This window comes from Poromitra crassiceps (assembly GCF_964638095.1).
Source record: "Poromitra crassiceps genome assembly, chromosome: 20".
NCBI lineage: Eukaryota > Metazoa > Chordata > Actinopteri > Beryciformes > Melamphaidae > Poromitra > Poromitra crassiceps.
The window spans coordinates 18798807-18816529 of NC_139637.1; the positions used below are offsets into that span (position 1 = coordinate 18798807).

The window sequence follows — 17723 nt, forward strand, 5'->3', positions numbered from 1 at the left end:
TCAACTCCCATTATCTTTTTGATCTCAGCTGCCACCTCTTCCCAATATGAATGTATTTTCAGGCCCAGAAGATATGGAAATGGTCAGCCATCAGGGTCCCACATTGCCTCCAACAAAGGCCCCGGCTCTGTGTGCCTGTTTGCCGTGCTGTTAATTTAGGAGTAATAAAGAAACGCACTAAACCTTTCCAACCAAACTCCCTCCACGCTCTTGAATTTGTTGTAGTAGCCTGCAACAAACACATTTCATTCCAGTCTTCTTCTGTTATTTGTATGTTTGACTCCGTTTCCCATTTTTGTTTAATGTAATTTGTTGAATGGTTCTTAGAGGCTTGTATACTTCCATATAGTATAGAAATCAACTTTTTCTTGTATCCCATAGAGTATGCATTAGAAAATATACTTTGCCTCTGTGTTTTGTAATTCTCTATTAAAGTAACGTCTAACCTGCAGGTATCTGTAGAAGTCCTGTTTTTCTAAATTAAATGTATCCGATATTGACCATTTGATGTAACTGAACAGAAAAACATGATACCTTAACCTTTGTTGGCCCACTGTTTGAACCTCCCATCCATCCTAGCTGGCTCAAACCCTGGGTCAAAAGCGATCCATCTCAAGACCCTTGCCTGCCCCTCTAGATTTAGTTTCCTCAGCACCTTGAACCACAGCTTCACTGAAAAGACAGACAGTTAAATTATTGTTTTAACTGTTACTTTGGTGTATGACTCCCCTCACATGTGCCCTCGCCAAAGTAAAAGTCAAAACAACAATAATTGATTAACTCAAACTTAGGGGAAAATAACTACACCCCATAAACTACATTAAACACGAACAGAACAAAAAGGTGCATCGGAGAGGAAGGGGAGAGACTGAATGGTCTGAAGGTCTTCTTAAGCCTGTGTTCCGGGCCCAGATGCACCCAATCAAATAATGACCCAAACACAAGGCTCCTGCAAGACAGGGCCAGGAGACGTGGGAGGGTCGTCACAAAAGCTAAAATCTTATGGGGCACCCTTATCAAATGGGGGGTCCGTGGTCAGTTTAGGGGGCCTTGATGTGAAAAAGTTTGAGAACTGCTGTAGGCTACATGTGCACCAAATTATATCAAATAACAAAGTCTTATCATAATTTATATCTTTTTAGGGGTCTTTGACATGAAAAAGTATAGAGAACCCCTGCCCAATAATAATAGCTTATAATAATAGGCATAACCTACAATCAAGGATGTAGTGGATGAAAAACCAAGTTTATCCACCTATTTATTTATTTATTTGATAGAAACAGTCTTTGACCACCTTTTTGGCGGGCATCAATCTTTATGACACACCAAAAGGGTATAACACTGATGTGATGTTTATTTTTTCTTTTAAGAATCTTTTTTTAAATAATTTTCTGACAATATAACATTATGTTAGCATGATAGCATGATATATTTATGTTGACAGTTGTCATACTTTATGGTGATCACTGACTGTTATAATTTACAAAAAAAAAAATGTTCCACTGAAACACTGCATATAATGGTAGCCAATCATTTCTGTCTTAATATATAGACTGTATATCTGAAGTGCACTGCATAAAGCTTATACACTGGGCAGGTAGCCAGCAGCAGTGTATGGCTATTGGCCAGAAGGTGTCACTATACAACAAGAAACACTGTGGATTCAGCTGACACTACCCTCTTTACTACCAACATCAATTTTATGTACTCATTTAACAACTTATTTAAAATGTTTATACCCTACTTACATCATGTGTAAACAATATGCAAATTAACCACGAATGATATGGCATATGTCTAACTGAATTTATTGCAGCAGTTTTAGCATTTTGCAGGCTAAAGAGCTAATTATAATAATTGTGCCATAAGCCCTCATAATCAGCTTATCATATTATTGATATCTTAACTATGCTCATGAATAGTGAGGTTTACTTTATTATGACACTATAATGGGAGGATTTATGTGGGTTTCCTTGACAAAAATATAGTTTTCTGGTTAGATCATATACAGTCAATGGTTGAGAATGAGATCATAATAGTAAATATAATCATATTTTTTCTGTCAGATCTTTCCTCATTCACAGGCTAGCAGGTTAATGTAAATAGCTTCTCAAGTACTCATTCGGGGCCATATTTACCAAAGTGGGGTCCCGGGGATACAAGGTTTATTCAAAATGTCACTATTTCACTTGCTAGAGCAGGAGTGTCCAAACCTTTTTGAATGGGGGCCATATATCCTATGTGAAAATTCCTCTGGGCCAGCCAGCTGCTGCCATTTAAAATCGGTCTGGGGGGGCCCACATTTGGCCCCCGGGCCGGACTTTGGACCTGCCTGCGCTAGAGGTTTAGCACAATGGAAGAATGTACAAGTATGACTCATAGACTGTAATATCTCAATGACTATTTTGAATAGCCAGCAGCATTATACATGGGACATTCATTTTTCTCGTGGTGGGGAGAAGGGAGCTCTTATTTTGAAGTACCGTGAGCAATGTTGAAGCCTCGCGTCGGCAGCAGCACAGCCAGGGAGAGAGAGGGTGCTCTTATTTTGAAGTGTCAGCACAGCCGATGCACAGGGAGAGAGAGAGAGAGAGACATTGGCATACGCTGACTGAGCAGGAGAGAGAGGCGGCGGTATATACGCACAGTAGTGGTGGTAGCTGTACTGGCAGTGGCAAGTATGAGAGGAGATAAGTTACAGACTAACTAGGCTGGTTGGCAGCAGGCGTTGTCGCATTCTTGTGGAGGGAGCAGGGGGGGGGGCAACGCAAACTACGGGACATCGACATACCGTGGGGACCGCCTGTATAAGTGGAATAACAACTGTGTGGATAGTATATACCTACCTTGGTTGGGATACACTCCAGCGGCAGCAGCAGGGCGAGTGTGTGTGCGGTGCTGTGCTGTGCGGCGGTCCCGCTGGGCTGCTAGCGAAACATGAACAAAAACCACCGAGTGCCGAGCAACCGTTCACTGAGTGCCGTGGAGGTGAAGAGCAAGGTGCCTGAGGGGGTTTATTTCTCCATTGACCTGTTTTCTATGTTGTTGTCTAAACTCCCCATGTCTTTGCTAGTACTTGCTCGGGCTAAATTAGCTTGCTAAGTGGCTTAGGTAGCAAGTTATGATGTCGCACTAATGGACTGCGTCCGTACGTGACAACAAGCTGGACGTGTCGTTGACACTAGCTGCTATAAAACCTTCAACCTAGCAACTGTTTTGCTGTGGCTAGCTAGCCGATAGCTTGGGCTGACCAGATTTTGAAAAAGTTGAAATACGCCGTCATATCTTGATTTGAGTTGATCGTATACGCCAGTAACGTTACACCTGTCACTCACAACTTCCTTCGCGGCTGCCGTCGTCAACTAGTGTGTTGACTTTGAGTTTGACTCTAGTTTTCAGGTGCAGCTTATAGCCCCATGACAAGTTTACATAACTTGGTTTATGGCTATGGAAATGTGCCTGTGTTGTGTTGATAGCTGCTTGACATGGTGTTCTCCTCTTAGTATGCACGTAACGTTACAGGTGTCACACCCAAGGCCCATGCAGGTTCATTACCGTGACTCCTGCCCCGCCTCTTCTTGCCCCTGGCATGATGAGATAGACATGCTGAGAAATGGCACTGTCATAACCAGGTTCGGGCACATTTTGCGGCTGTTTGAATGCATTTTAGCAGTGAAGCTATTCAAGCTATAGTAGATCTTTCTTTTTTAGAACCACCGAAAATCCCTGTTGTTGGTGTCACTTGCCTCTTCAGTTGTTGGGGGTAAACAAATGCTTATAACCCAAGTAATCATGCACTTGTTTCAGCCTGGACTCAAGATGACCCAGGGTCATTTAACCATGTTTTGCCCAAAACAGGCATGTGACCCTATTGGCTTCCCAGCCAAAAGTAATTCTGCTTTGCACTATAATCATCACTTTGAGGTGATGAGCTGCTAGTTTGGCAATGCGTTGTAGATCCTCTCTTCAGTGCTGGGCAACAGTAGCCACAACGCTTGGTACTTGTCATCAACATCAAATTGACATTGCTCTCAGACTCACCCCCACAGTGGCACGCAGTGATTGATTCAGCAGTTGTCAAGACCACATGCACAGACCACAATATTGCAGTATTCATAAGACAGCTGTGTGTGCGTGCGTGCGTGCGTGTGTGTGTGTGTGTGTGTGTGTGTGTGATGAAGACACAACATACACACATGCCCACAACTGCATACCAAACATTCTGTGAGGCTTGATTAGGCCATGTTGTTTAGTCTAGAACAGTGATTCCCCCAACCAGGGGTACGTCTACCCCTAGGCCGGGGTTCTTGAGCAGCTTGCAGGGGGTTCTTGGGAAAGATTTGGGATTACAATTTATTTTCAAAATGATGGGGGAAAAAAATCATTTCAAAAGTAATTTCATATGATAAACCCGTTGTTAAAATTGCACGCGCACGCTGCAACTAGATTCGCCTCCTCCCGACAGGCATCAGCTGTTACATTACTGATAAATGTCTCAAAAACGTCCAGTTGCTGTCGCACCAGATTCAGGTTCAGGGGAGCCTGGTTACTAAAGGAAAAAGGAGGCCATGCCCACACACCGGCAGTTCAGTGAAACGTTATTTTTGTATGGATTTACTTGTACGTCTGCATATGACAGTAAAAGTTATAGAACACATTTAGGAGCATCATGAACAGCCCCCCCCCCCACACACACACATATTGCACACAGTCTACTTTTATAATTAATCACATAGGCTGTGTCAGCTAGTCCTCATGGATGGTAGCTGTGTTCAAAGTTCATATCTCTCATACCTTTGTGTGTATGTGTGTGTGTACACACGCGCAATTGTGTTCGCATGATTGTATGTATTCACGTGTGTTTGTGTGCCCGTGTCCCCTTCCCAGTTTGGGGCGGAGTTCCGTCGGTTCTCCCTGGACCGGTCGAAGCCGGGCCGTTTCGATGAGTTCTACGGCCTCCTGCAGCACGTGCACCGCATCCCCAACGTGGAGCTGCTGGTGGGCTACGCCGACGTGCACGGCGACCTGCTGCCCATCAACAACGATGACAACTACCACAAGGCTATCTCCACTGCCAGCCCGCTGCTGCGACTCTTCCTCCAGAGGAAAGGTGAGCACAGGGGGAAGTCGACACACTCGAACAAAGAGACCTACTTCCTGCTTGTTTGACAGGTCGACGTTACCTTTTCATGCAAATGCAAACGATATTAGTGTGTTTTCCACATTGGTAGGGTTTCACTGGAACCGCACAGAGTCTTAAGAGACCAGTGTCAATAGAGAGGCAAAGTGAACGTTACTTCCTGCTTCAGCACTGTACCAGAGATCTTCTTCCGCAATTTATTTTCCCATAGACATTTCGTAAAATGCGTATAAAAATAGTTTCACTTGGTCAAACCAAACGGTTCAGATATATTTAGAATCGGGAGAGACCGTAGAACATTTCACTTGGACCAAAACTGAAAAAAACAACATAGAAAAAATATTTTCTTTATACCCACAGTGAAATGTTATGTGGTCTCTCCTGTTTCTAAATATATCCGAACCGTTTGGTTTGAACAAGTAAAACTATTTTTATAAGCATTTTACGAAATGTTTATGGGAAAATAAATGGCGGATGAAAATCTCTGGTACAGTGCTGCTGAAGCAGGAAGTGACGTTCCACTTTGGCTCTCTATTCAGTGAAAATGTGTTATTGGTGGCTGCCTCCCGCTTCTTTCCGGTTGTGTTCATCACCTCCATTTCTGTTTAGCTGCCGTGGGACTATACACAATCTGTACTTGCTCTGTGTTGTTGTGGGGGTCTGGAGAAAGCATATAAATATGGGATAGGCTGCTACAGACACGCTATGTTGTTCTTAACCTTTATGTTGCATATTGTTCACACGCCTAAGGCCGTGTGTCCATCTAGCGTCTTTTTCTGACCGTTAAACGCTGGAAGTACGCTGGGGAGCGCTGATCTCAGCGCACAATATGCAAGGAAGCAGTCTGAAAGTAACGTTAGCTCAGTGCGGTAGCTAGCTTGATAGCTGACATTAGCAAACAACACACATACAGTGATTTAGCTCAACACTCACCAGAAATATTAAGTGTCTAGCCAATCTGCTCCCACAATTGAGCCTTTCTGTCTCTGTTGCGATAGTTTCTCCATGATTAGTTGCCAGAAAAGGAGCACCCGACACCAGCGTCTTTCTGAAAAGTTAAAATATTTTCAGCTGGAAGCGCTGGGAGTCGGGCGCACAAAAACGCCGGAGCGCTCTGAAAATAGACGCTGGGCGCAGCGCACTTTCTCTAGACTTTCTCTAAAAAGACGCTCGACCTGAAGACGCTAGGTCGACACAGGCCCTAAGAACGTAGTTAGGAAAGACCTAAACGCGCACAGCGTCACTTTGCCTTGTGAATTTGTTTGGCTACATATGTCAGCCATATGTTTTGCCCACATTGAGTTGTCTTGCAAACAAATTAGTCAAACAACCCCGACTCAAACAAGCCTGTGGTCTAGCTAAGTTCCTCTGGTGTCCTGCTTCTGACCCGAGTGACTGAAGGTCAGAGACCTTGCAAGAAGGGCAGAGAGGTGTGTTGTTACAAATAAAGGAGAGGTTTTAGACACATCTTAAAATCTCCTGACAAGAATTGGGAAAAACAGAAAAATCAGTACAGAAAGGAAGGGCTGATTGCTTTCCAGCTTATGTTTCTTAAAATAGACTGGATACATTATTACATCTTCTCCAAACAACAGATCTTTGTCCGCTGTGACATTTTGGGAGCAGCAAAACTCAGCAGAATACTACTCCTTGTTATGTACAGTTGGGTAACTACCATAGTGATTGTTTTACACTCTCTGATCACCATTTATCAACTGCCCAGCGGGTACTGGTTCAATCAAAGAGTATATAGAAGCCAAGAGACAAAGCTGCTGCTATTTTGGCCTGAAAATGCCTTGTTGTGCCAATGGGAAACGACACAGAACCATGACAGAGAGACACCATAACACAGGCCATTTTGGTAGAGGTACTTACAGTATGTACGGCACTTGGTAGGCAAGACGTTTTACTGGCGGCTGGCGCCATTACGGTAGTCTCCTTCAGGCCAAAATGGCGGATTTACTGTGCTGCAATGTAACAACCTATTAGCCTTCAAACAGTGATGATGTCATCAGTGATGACTTTCATCAGTGATGTCATCGGTGCCAAACTTGGGCAGCTGAAAGATGTCGTTTCCTCGAGTGGGCTGAGTTGCATGAGGTTGCCTGGTTGCTGCTACATGACGCACTTGGTCCTGGGCCGGAGTTGCCCTTGGTTATGGACAGCAGTGGCAGGCACACACCTTGCCCATCATGGGCGTGTGTGTTTACTGTGCGATTGACAGACAGTCTTAGAAAACGAGGGGAGGGCTGTCAACACTCGCATATTTTCACAGTTACACTTATAGACCTTATTCGCTAACCCTGGACGGCACCATATTGTTGACATACCGTCCTGTGCGCACACAGCGCTGCAGCTGACAACTAGTAACAGCCTTATTGTCGTTTCTGTTCCATTACAAAATATCGATGGTAATGACAGCAATAAAAACCCCACAGTTGTTGTTTGTATGCTGCCGTTAATGCCTGTAATAAATAAACAAAAGAACAAGGTGAACAGACTTTGCTGTGAGGAGCTGTCAGAAAGTTTCACCTGTCTCAACTAACTATCCACACACCTCTCCTGTGCTGCTGACGTATCCCCAGTCTCGCTCCCTTCACGTCTGTGGACGGTAGAGATAGAAACAAACCACGGGGACTTTATTGCTGTCATTACTACAGCCATGCCTAACGCAGGTCACCATCCGAACACAATTGGAACGATTCAGGTAACGCCAACAGCGGCTAGCTTCCTATAAACGCTGCTCTCACATAGCCACTTGAGAGCTGCTGCGTTATGTCGACAATATGGCGGCGGTGGGCGTGCCCGTACGTGAGTGACGTCAATCGAATAAGGTCTATAGTCTTTACAGTGTGTGACGTACACATGACTATTCTCTTTCTTCCTATCCTCACTGCCTCTGTCATATTTATTGCCCTAGCGTTGCAGCATCACAGGCACTTTTTCTATGGATTTGAGGTGCTGGCGGAGGGGACAGTTAGTTGTAGTAGTAGGAGTTGTTGCTGCTGACAGTGTACTATGCTAATTGTTGTTGTACTCGTGTTTTTGGATCTGCCTATATTTTTTCTATTGCATTTTTTATCTGGGAGCCTGTTAGACTCTTTGGTCCTGAATCTCGACTTCATTCTCGTTTGGGAGTTCCGGGCTAGCGTCACTCGAGCTAAACGAGTGAGGTGCTGAGTCCGACCTGTTGAGTGCAGGGAGGAGGACAGTGTCAGGTCTGTGGGCGCGCGGCTCTGTTGTGTTTAAGCTGTCTAGCTAGCTGGGCCATATGACCCTATAGAAGCTAAGCCACTTTGTCAGGAGCAGATTAGCGGGGGGTCACTGTGTTAGCGCCGCGTGGGACCGTGTTTCAATTACACGCACCAGACAACTAGCCCCACGCTGGGCTCACTGCTGCTCACACACACGCACGCAGCGCATGCACGCAAGCATGCACGCACACACACACACACACACGCACACACACACACACACACACACACACACACACACACACACACACACACACACACACACACACACACGCAAGCATGCACGCACACACACACACACACACACACACACACACACACACACACACACACACACACACACACTGATGCAGCCAGGCATCACAGATACTGAGACAATCAGGTGCTCGCGCACATTGCCGTGTACACACAGATAATACACACACACACACACACACACACACACACACACACACACACACACACGGAAGCAGCCACAACCCCCTGCAGACCCAGTTGCCCTGAGTCCCTAATTGCCCTCCCGATCTGCCCTACCCCGCTTAGCAAACCAGCACCAGTTGGTGGCAGCTTAAAAAGCCCTGCATTGAGTGCAGTGTGCGCATGTAGCCACTGGGCAGCTTATAGAGCGTTTATTATCTGCACACAGACACAGTCAGTGTTATGGTCTATATAGTTGATTATATCTATCTGTACACAGACACAGTCAGTGTTATGATCTATAGTAACGGCTGAGTTAATAGCTCCGCTTTTCCACAACAGCGCCAAGTGAGGTTTGTCAGGCCGAGGGCCAAATCAAAATGTTCTTTAACACAGGATGCAGTGTGTTCTATTTGTTTATCTAGAAAGTACACCGTCTTTCAGCTCGGAGATGTCCTCTCTTAACAACATGATGTGAAAAACACAGAGAAATGGAGGCATATGAAAGAATAATGAGTAACCACAACAAGAGACCTTGTTTGTCTTTGTGGTGGCATTAAAGGCAAATGGCCCTCGCTCGAACCCGTGTTTAACCAGGCTAGTTAACAAAGAACATGTTGGTGTGTACAGCAACAGCACAGTGGTGAGGGAGGGTCACACACACGCAACAACCACACCTGTACAGCAGTGCTCACTGTTGACCGCAGAGGAACTCCACACACACACAAAGCAGTTTGGGGTCACATACGTCCTTATTTCAAGGGTACCACCGTGTATCTCCTGTTCACTTGTCCCACCATCATGTTCCTGGCTGGTCTGGAGTTTCAGTCTCGAACCATTTCGTCTTGCTTCCTTTAACACTGCTCATTAGTTTCACGTTTCAAGTTTCAAGTTTTCTTTATTGAATATTCTCTTGGCAGTAACGAGTTTATGTAACTGAAATACGAGAATATTTACAATGGATAGAATCAATGGAGTACAACCTAAAAATATAAAAACCACAATTTAGAATAAAATAATAATAAATTGGTGAGTCTTCTGTGTTTTATTATTATAACATAAGAGCATCGTAGGAGTTCAGACAGGGCAGCAGCCTCGGGCCCAGACAGTGTTTCATCCGACTTTATAGTGATTGGATTGGATTCTGGGGAAATGTGTTTACAATGAATCAAAACAACACTCAGTTTTCATACCCATAAACATACTCACTGACAGTTTTAGTCCGTCTGTGTAGAAAAAGGAAAGCGCGTCCGTTCCAGTCTCGGCACAGTTCAGTCCTGCCACATCACATCACGTGAGGTTATTTCTGGCACTGTGCGTTTATTTGCCTGCAAGTGAATGTAGGCTACATATAGCCTAGCGCCGGACGACTACGTGCTCTGTGTGGGTTTGATGATCCATTCAGTAGAGTCCTCCTCTCGATTGGCGAGAGGAGGACTCACGGACGTTGGGCCGTGTGAGCGTCCGTCCGCTGTTTGCATTGTTGTGGTCCAGGCGGTGGAATAATGCCCACATTGTTGTTGTTTCTGCATCGATGCTACATCACCGCCCTGCTGCCAATAATGTGGTATTGTTCAATGCTGAAAGTGGGGTGAGTGTTCGTGCCGTGTGTGTGTGTGTGTGTGTGTGTGTGTGTGTGTGTGGATGTGTGTCAAAGAGGGACTATCAGACTCGGCCTGTGTCATAGTTTCACACAGCCCCCCCCCCCAACACACACACACACACACACACACACACACACACACACACACACACACACACACACATCTACACACACATCTACACACACACACACACACACACACACACACACACACACACACACACACACACACACACACACACACACACACACACACACACACACACACACACACACACAGAAAGACACGCGGGGTGACCCCTGCTCTCCTCCTGAACAATGTGTGTGTGGATGACTGTTGAGCCAGCAGTGAGGTGGAGCTGCTGTTTACTTGTTGCCATGGCAGCGGCGAAGAGGCCCGTTCATAGGTGGATTAACGGCTCTGCAGCTTCTGTAGGGGGCGGGGCTAATGAGGATGGGGGAGCCGCAAAGCATGCTGGGCCACTTGAATACAACACAAGCTGTCTGGACCACAGCTCAACTCAGTCGTCATATAGCGTCTCTTTATATTTTGATGTCTTCTGTATAGAGCACCGATACTGGATTTTTGGGTGCCGATACCGAGTAAAAAAATTCCGATATCGATATATTGGTCAACATTCTTTCTTTATACAGTATATTATATATATATTATATTATATATATATATATTATATACACATGATGAGGTACATGAACACAATTTTTTTTTGCAATGATCCCTCAAATATCCAACACTTGTGACAAAGATGTGTAGTGGAGACAGGCTATTTTACAGTTTAACAATAAAGTATCAGCACTGTCTGGCACATATCGGACTACACATGTACTCTGATACTGATATGTCTGTGATGGGCCAATATCGACCGGTACTGTATATCAGTCGGGCTCTAGTCTTTTGTGAATGCTCAATACAAATAATTTCTTCTGCAAATGAAAGAAGAAGCTGGCCCATATAGAGGCAAAGTGGAACGTCACTTCCTGCTTCAGCACTGTACCAGAGATTTTCATCCGCCATTTATTTTCCCATACACATTTCGTAAAATGCTTATAAAAATAGTTTTACTTGTTCAAACCAAATGGTTCAGATATATTTAGAAACAGGAGAGATCACATAACATTTCACTCGGACCAAAACGTAAAGAAAATGCGGGTTTAAAGAAAATATTCTTTCAATGTTTTTTTTGTTTTGGTCCGTTTTGGTAGGTGAAATGTTCTATTGTCTCTCCCGATTCTAAATATATCTGAACCGTTTGGTTTGACCAAGTAAAACTATTTTTTATACGCATTTTACGAAATGTCTATGGGAAAATAAATTGCGGAAGAAAATCTCTGGTACAGTGCTGAAGCAGGAAGTGACGTTCACTTTGCCTCTCTACTGGGGGCCAGGGTCATGTCTAAGCTGATTATTTCACTGCCTTTCTGAGGATATTGGGTCTGCTTGGTCAGTCAATACAAGAACAGCACAGAGCAGCACAGAGCAGCACAGCACAGCACAGAGCAGCACAGTGAGTTTTAAACCCGGGCCTTGTTTTGACTGAGTCATCATCCTGATCAGGGAAGTGTCCTCACTAAGAGGCCAAGCTAGCACATCGTGATTCGCTGATAGATGAGAGTCGTTAACAGAAGGCTATTTCCTGGTCCGCTCCCTCATCACACACACAGACCCAGTTATTTCTTTGCTAAGCTCGTCGGTGTAACTCGGGAATGTTGTGGTCATCACCAGTCAGCTGAAGAAGGCTGAGTAATATACCAACGACTGCTGTCCCAGATGCTAACAAAGTCAAGTCAAGCTAAATGTATTTATATATGGCGCTTCATCATCGTTAACCTAGATCCGACGACTCAACGATCAGTCGCAAAACAAATTCAAACGCATAGAGATAAAAAACCTGCATCCTTCGCCGTTCGGCACGAGTTGCCATGGTGATCTACCCCCAGTAAGACGTCGACTAGCGTCGTCGCCGGACGGCAACCCCAGGGTTAAACCTGAAGTTACCTCGCTGAACTCACTCATCTTGCGTTGTGATACAGGCCCCACTGGTCTTTGCAATCCCATTCACAAACAAAATCTCATGCTTCATGTAGTCCAGTGGGAAGGAAGAATATTGTTCCTCTTCCTGTCAGTGTGGGTTTCACTCTTAAGCAAACCGGGAATAGGTGGTGGGACACACCCAGGTTCATGTATGTTTGTCTGTGATTGGTTGTAAACATGGTTGTCAGAGAGGAGACTTCCCTGAGTGTGAGTGACTTCATGTTTGTCTATATATCAGTCATCCAGAACATTCCAAATGTGCATACGTACCGGTATGTATGTACGCACGCGCGCCGCACGTACACACACACACACACACACGGTTCCCAGGTCTCTCCATGCTGGTGGTGGTAGCAGCGTTTCAGGCAGGGTGTGGGTGTGTTTGGCTGGACTGGTGACGTTGGTTCGTCGTACGCACAGTTTCAGCCATGAATGGCTCATAACTCTTCACAAGAGAGGCAAGAGGTAGGGAGAGAGGTGTGTGTGTGTGTGTGTGTGTGTGTGTGTGTGTGTGTGTGTGTGTGTGTGTGTGTGTGTGTGTGTGTGTGTGTGTGTGTGTGTGTGTGTGTGCGTGCGTGCGTGCGTGCGTGCGTGGGTGTCAGCAGAGACTGCCCAGAGTAATTAGTAACCAGTGCGTGAGTCATCCAGTCAGATAATAGGATGTGTACAGTCAGTGTGAAGGTACAGCACAGAGCACGGAGCAGGATAACAGCACTGCTGTTTGAGACTGAGCAATGTACTGAGGCTGCAAAGTCATGAGAGAGAGAGAGAGACGTGGTCAGAGAGATGGAGAGAGTGAGCAGAGAGAGACATAGTCAGAGAGATGGAGAGAGAGAGCAGAGAGAGAGAGAGACATAGTCAGAGAGATGGAGAGAGAGAGCAGAGAGAGAGAGAGACATAGTCAGAGAGATGGAGAGAGAGACATGAGAGAGATGGAGAGAGAGAGCAGAGAGAGAGAGAGACATAGTGGAGAATATGCCATGATGTCTAGAGCTGCAACAATTAATCAAATAATGATTAGTTGCCAACTCTTAAATTAATCGCCATCTATTTTCATAATTGATTAATCGGTTTGAGCAATTTTTTTACGCAAGGAGAAGAAACATTTCCAAATGCCAAGCTTCTTAAATAAAAATAAAAATGGAATTCAACGGGAAATAAAGTGGAATTTGGAAACCAATAAAACAGATTTCATATGGCTCTACTGGGGACCCCCTGGAACCCCCCCTCCCGAGGACCCCTGCTGGTCTCTGCAGTCCCCCACGTTGAGACACACTGCTCTGAGTGCGTAATGAGCGAGTGAACGGCGGTCGGACTCGTAGATGGGAAGATAGAGGAACGCACGCAGGAGGTACATATCATATAAAGCTAGGTTTAATAAGAGAGATGGAGGGATGAGAGGGGGAGGAGAAAAGGAGTAAATAGTATTCGAGAGGGGGAGGAGTGTAGTAGAAGGCATTGTTTAGGCAAGGCGTGTAGAGATGTGGAGAAAAGAGAGGGAGTAGTGTAAGTGTGGTAGGAATGCAATGAGAGAGAGAGAGAGGGAGAGAGAGAGAGAAGAGAGAGAAGAGAGAGAGAGAGAGAGAAGGAGAGAGAGAGAGAGAGGGAGAGAGAGAGGGAGGGGGGATAGTGGGAATTGTATTAGGGAGGGAGGAATGCAGAGTGAGGCCCTAGCCGGGGAGGGCGGGACCTGGAGGAGGAAGAGAGAAAGAGCGAGAGATGGAGGAGGGAGAGAGGGAGAGAGAGAGAGAGGGGGCTGGTTGGGTGGAATGTGGCCAGCCTCTGATCACCTCTGCTGGCTAGATTAGACAGGACAGCGGGCCAGACTGGACCCTCCACCAGAGAGTCTGACTGGATCAACAAGGGGGGAGAGAGAGAGAGGGTGAGAACAACTGAGAGAGAGAGAGGGAGAGCGAGAGGCTGCGTTCAAAACAAACAAACAAACAAACTTCCTAACTGCTATTCCTAAGCAGTTTTGAGGTCAAGGAAAGATGTGGAGGAGAATCCATAAGGACTTAGGAAAAGACAACCGCCGCACTAGGCCAAGTAATTATGCAACCGTGGATGTTAATGACGGGGGTCTGCTGTGGTGAAACTACAATAGCTAGCCGACGCTAAGCTAATCAGCTAAACTGTCACCTTACACTGATTCCACTGCTTTTAGAACCCCAACAAATCCCTATGGCTTGAACACACGTTCAAAACATATAAGCACATTAGCAAGTTAGCTTATACCTGCGTCCCGTCCCGTCCCGTGCAGGCATGTTGATCGTTTGTTTTCATCGGTTTTCGTGAACGGCCGATTGGTGTGTCGCCTTGCTGCCGCAAGGAATTGTGGGACGGCATTATCTACTTTCCGCCTGACAAGGATGGTCCAGTCAGTGTATGCTATGCTAAAGGAGCTAAGTAAAGCTGTGTTCACACCGAGATATTTATTTTTCGCTCTGTCGCTTGATTCAACCCTTTGGAATCGCTCTGTCGCTCTGTTTACATCGCTCATCAACAGGCACACGAGTTGACGGACATGCGGGGGCTATAACGTTACGCAATGTCATGATGTTTGTCCACTACGAGCGACTGATGCCAGCGTAATTTCGCTCGAGTTGGGATATTTCATCTCGGGCGACGAGCGTATTTTCTCCCTATCGCTCTGTCTCTGTCGCTCGGACCACCAGCGATTTTTCTCCTGGGCGGATATACGCTCAATCGCTCGTTTGCATTGACTTTGTATGTAAACTCGACGCCAGCGAAAAACTTTAATAGCTCGGTGTGAACGCAGCTTAAGGAAGCATGTTGGCACCTTTTCTTAGCATTGAGAGAATTTGAACAGCTCTTATCATGGCTGCCACTTCGATGCTTCCAGGTCATTTCACTCAGTTAGGAACCTTCCTAAGCAAAAAAAAAGACAATTTGAACATAGGCATTGATAGACGGCGAGAGAAGCGTGGCTGGAGAACATTTCAAAGACATGAAGGAAAAGGAGAAGACACAGCCTGGCAAGAAGGGATGGGGCCGATCCGATCCAATATCGGTCTCGGGTGCCGATATTGGAACTAATTCATGGATCGGATCGGATCGGGAATCGTAAAGATTTTTTTTGTTTTTTTTGTTGCAATTCCAGCGCGGGCCACACAGCTGGCCGTAATTTGCGCATGTATAATAGTATCCTTCTTTGCCTTGTATATTTTCTTAATTTTGTCTGCTTTTTGCAAGGTATATAAAAAAAAAATCTTTAATTGGCCAAATCTTTGTATCTTTGTGCCTATACTGTATATTCAAGAAAAATATTGGTATCGGCATAATATCGGTATCGGCAGATATCCAAATTCAGGTATCGGAATCGGATCGGAAGTGAAAAAAGTGGATCGGTGCATTCCTACTGGCAAGCCCAAAGCCTTCATCATCTACCCTCTGAAACCTGGCTGGACTCGCAGGAGGCCGGGCTGTGAGGAGATGGAGGGAGGGAGGTCCAGCTGAACAGTCATCAGGGAGGAGGCAGGAGTCCAGAACAGAGTCTGTCAAAATTCTTCAGCTCAGAGTTGGCTGGGAGAGAGAGAGAGAGAGAAAGTGGACTCTCGACCAATGGGAAGAGTCAGGGAAAACAGGAAGGAGGGGGGGGGGGGTGTGAACTAGGGAGGGGAGAGAGTGGTTGAGCTGTACTTTGGACCCGGGGAACACGAGATGGAGTGTACAGAGAATGTGTCAGTCAGGTGCACGGGCACCAGGTGAGAGAACCTCTGATGGGGCTGGATCACAGGTGATTGAGCGTTTTTGTGTTCCCTTATCATCACCGATACCCTTGTCATCATGTGTAGACCTATCAGAAAACACGGGGAGCGAGGGAAGGGGGAGGGATCTTGATATAAAGCATGTCATGATAACTGTTCAGCTTATCTGTGGATTTCTTTCAGTCTGCTATTCCAGCGTATTTACCCTGGCATCAGGCTCTGGCATGCAGCTCCCAAAACACCGTTGCCTGACTACTGTCGCTGTTTGTTCTCGGCTTTCATTTCTCTCGACACTCTCTCTGTCTCTGTTCTGGGGTCGTAGAACTGGAGTGAACACAAAATACACACCACATTAATGAGGTTTAAATGTCTCTGAAATGTCTGTGGTGGTGGTGAGTCCATTTGAATCTAAAGAGGAAGAGGACATGAAATGTTTGATCATATGACTCTAGTTCATTTGCATATTTCATTTCAGACAAGACAGGACTCTGCTTTCCAGTCTGTTTACCCACATTTGTTAGAAAGACGAACAACATTTCACCTTTTCGCCAACTAGGACGCTGCTAGATGATGTCACATGATAATAATATTAATAATCATAATAATAATATCTCATTAATATGAAGGTTGTCCGAGCCTGAGGTGTGGAGGTGAGCGCAGGTTGGCTGTGTTGTCTTCCAGAGGTCAGATGCTGAGGGCAGGACAGAGCCAGGAGCTCAGAGTCCACCTGCTGCTCCGGCCAGAGTCAAACTCTTTATTCAGACACATGACTGACGGGGTCGTGGCGCTCACCCCCCCCCCCCTCCCATAGAGAGGCAAAGTGAACGTCACTTCCTGCTTCAGCACTGTACCAGAGATTTTCTTCCGCAATTTATTTCCCCATAGCCATTTCGTAAAATGCTTATAAAAATAGTTTTACTTGGTCAAACCAAACGGTTCAGCTATATTTAGAATCGGGAGAGACCATAGAACATTTCACTCAGACCAAAACTAAAAAAAACAACATCGAAAAAATATTTACTTTAAACCCGCATTTTTTTAAACGTTTTGGTCCGAGTGAAATGTTATGCGATCTCTCCTGTTTCTAAATATATCTGAACCGTTTGGTTTGAACAAGTAAAACTATTTTTTACAAGCATTTTACGAAATGTCTATGGGAAAATAAATGGCGGATGAAAATCTCTGGTACAGTGCTGCTGACGCAGGAAGTGACGTTCCACTTTGGCTCTCTATTTCCCAGTCATCCAGTCACGTACCAAAGTACCCCGGCCCAGACATGCCTTTAGCCTTGTTCCCAAGCCTAGACAAGCCCTTAGTTCCAGAAGCACACACTGCTACATCCAGTGTCCTTCCTAACACCGGGGCCTCAAAGGAGCAGCCCCCCGGGCCATCCCATCAGTACACTGGATGTCAGCAGTAGCTTAAGAGATCAGAGCGACGCAGACAGAGGGAACATCCAGGCTGAACCCGGAGAGAGGGAGAGAGACTGAGGGAGGAGAAAACACAGGCAGAGAGGAGGAGAGAGGGC

The 17723-nt window shown here is 45.6% G+C and overlaps 1 pseudogene across 1 annotated transcript in view; it reads left to right on the top strand.

Moving 5' to 3' along the window:
* Positions 1 to 2899: 2899 nt before the first annotated feature.
* Positions 2900 to 17723, top strand: part of LOC310794403 (partitioning defective 6 homolog beta-like) — a 25859-nt pseudogene continuing 11035 nt past the window's right edge. The window contains exons 1-2 of the transcript XR_014553960.1: positions 2900 to 3000; positions 4888 to 5110. The product of XR_014553960.1 is annotated as a partitioning defective 6 homolog beta-like (transcript). The remainder of the gene's footprint in view (positions 3001 to 4887; positions 5111 to 17723) is intronic.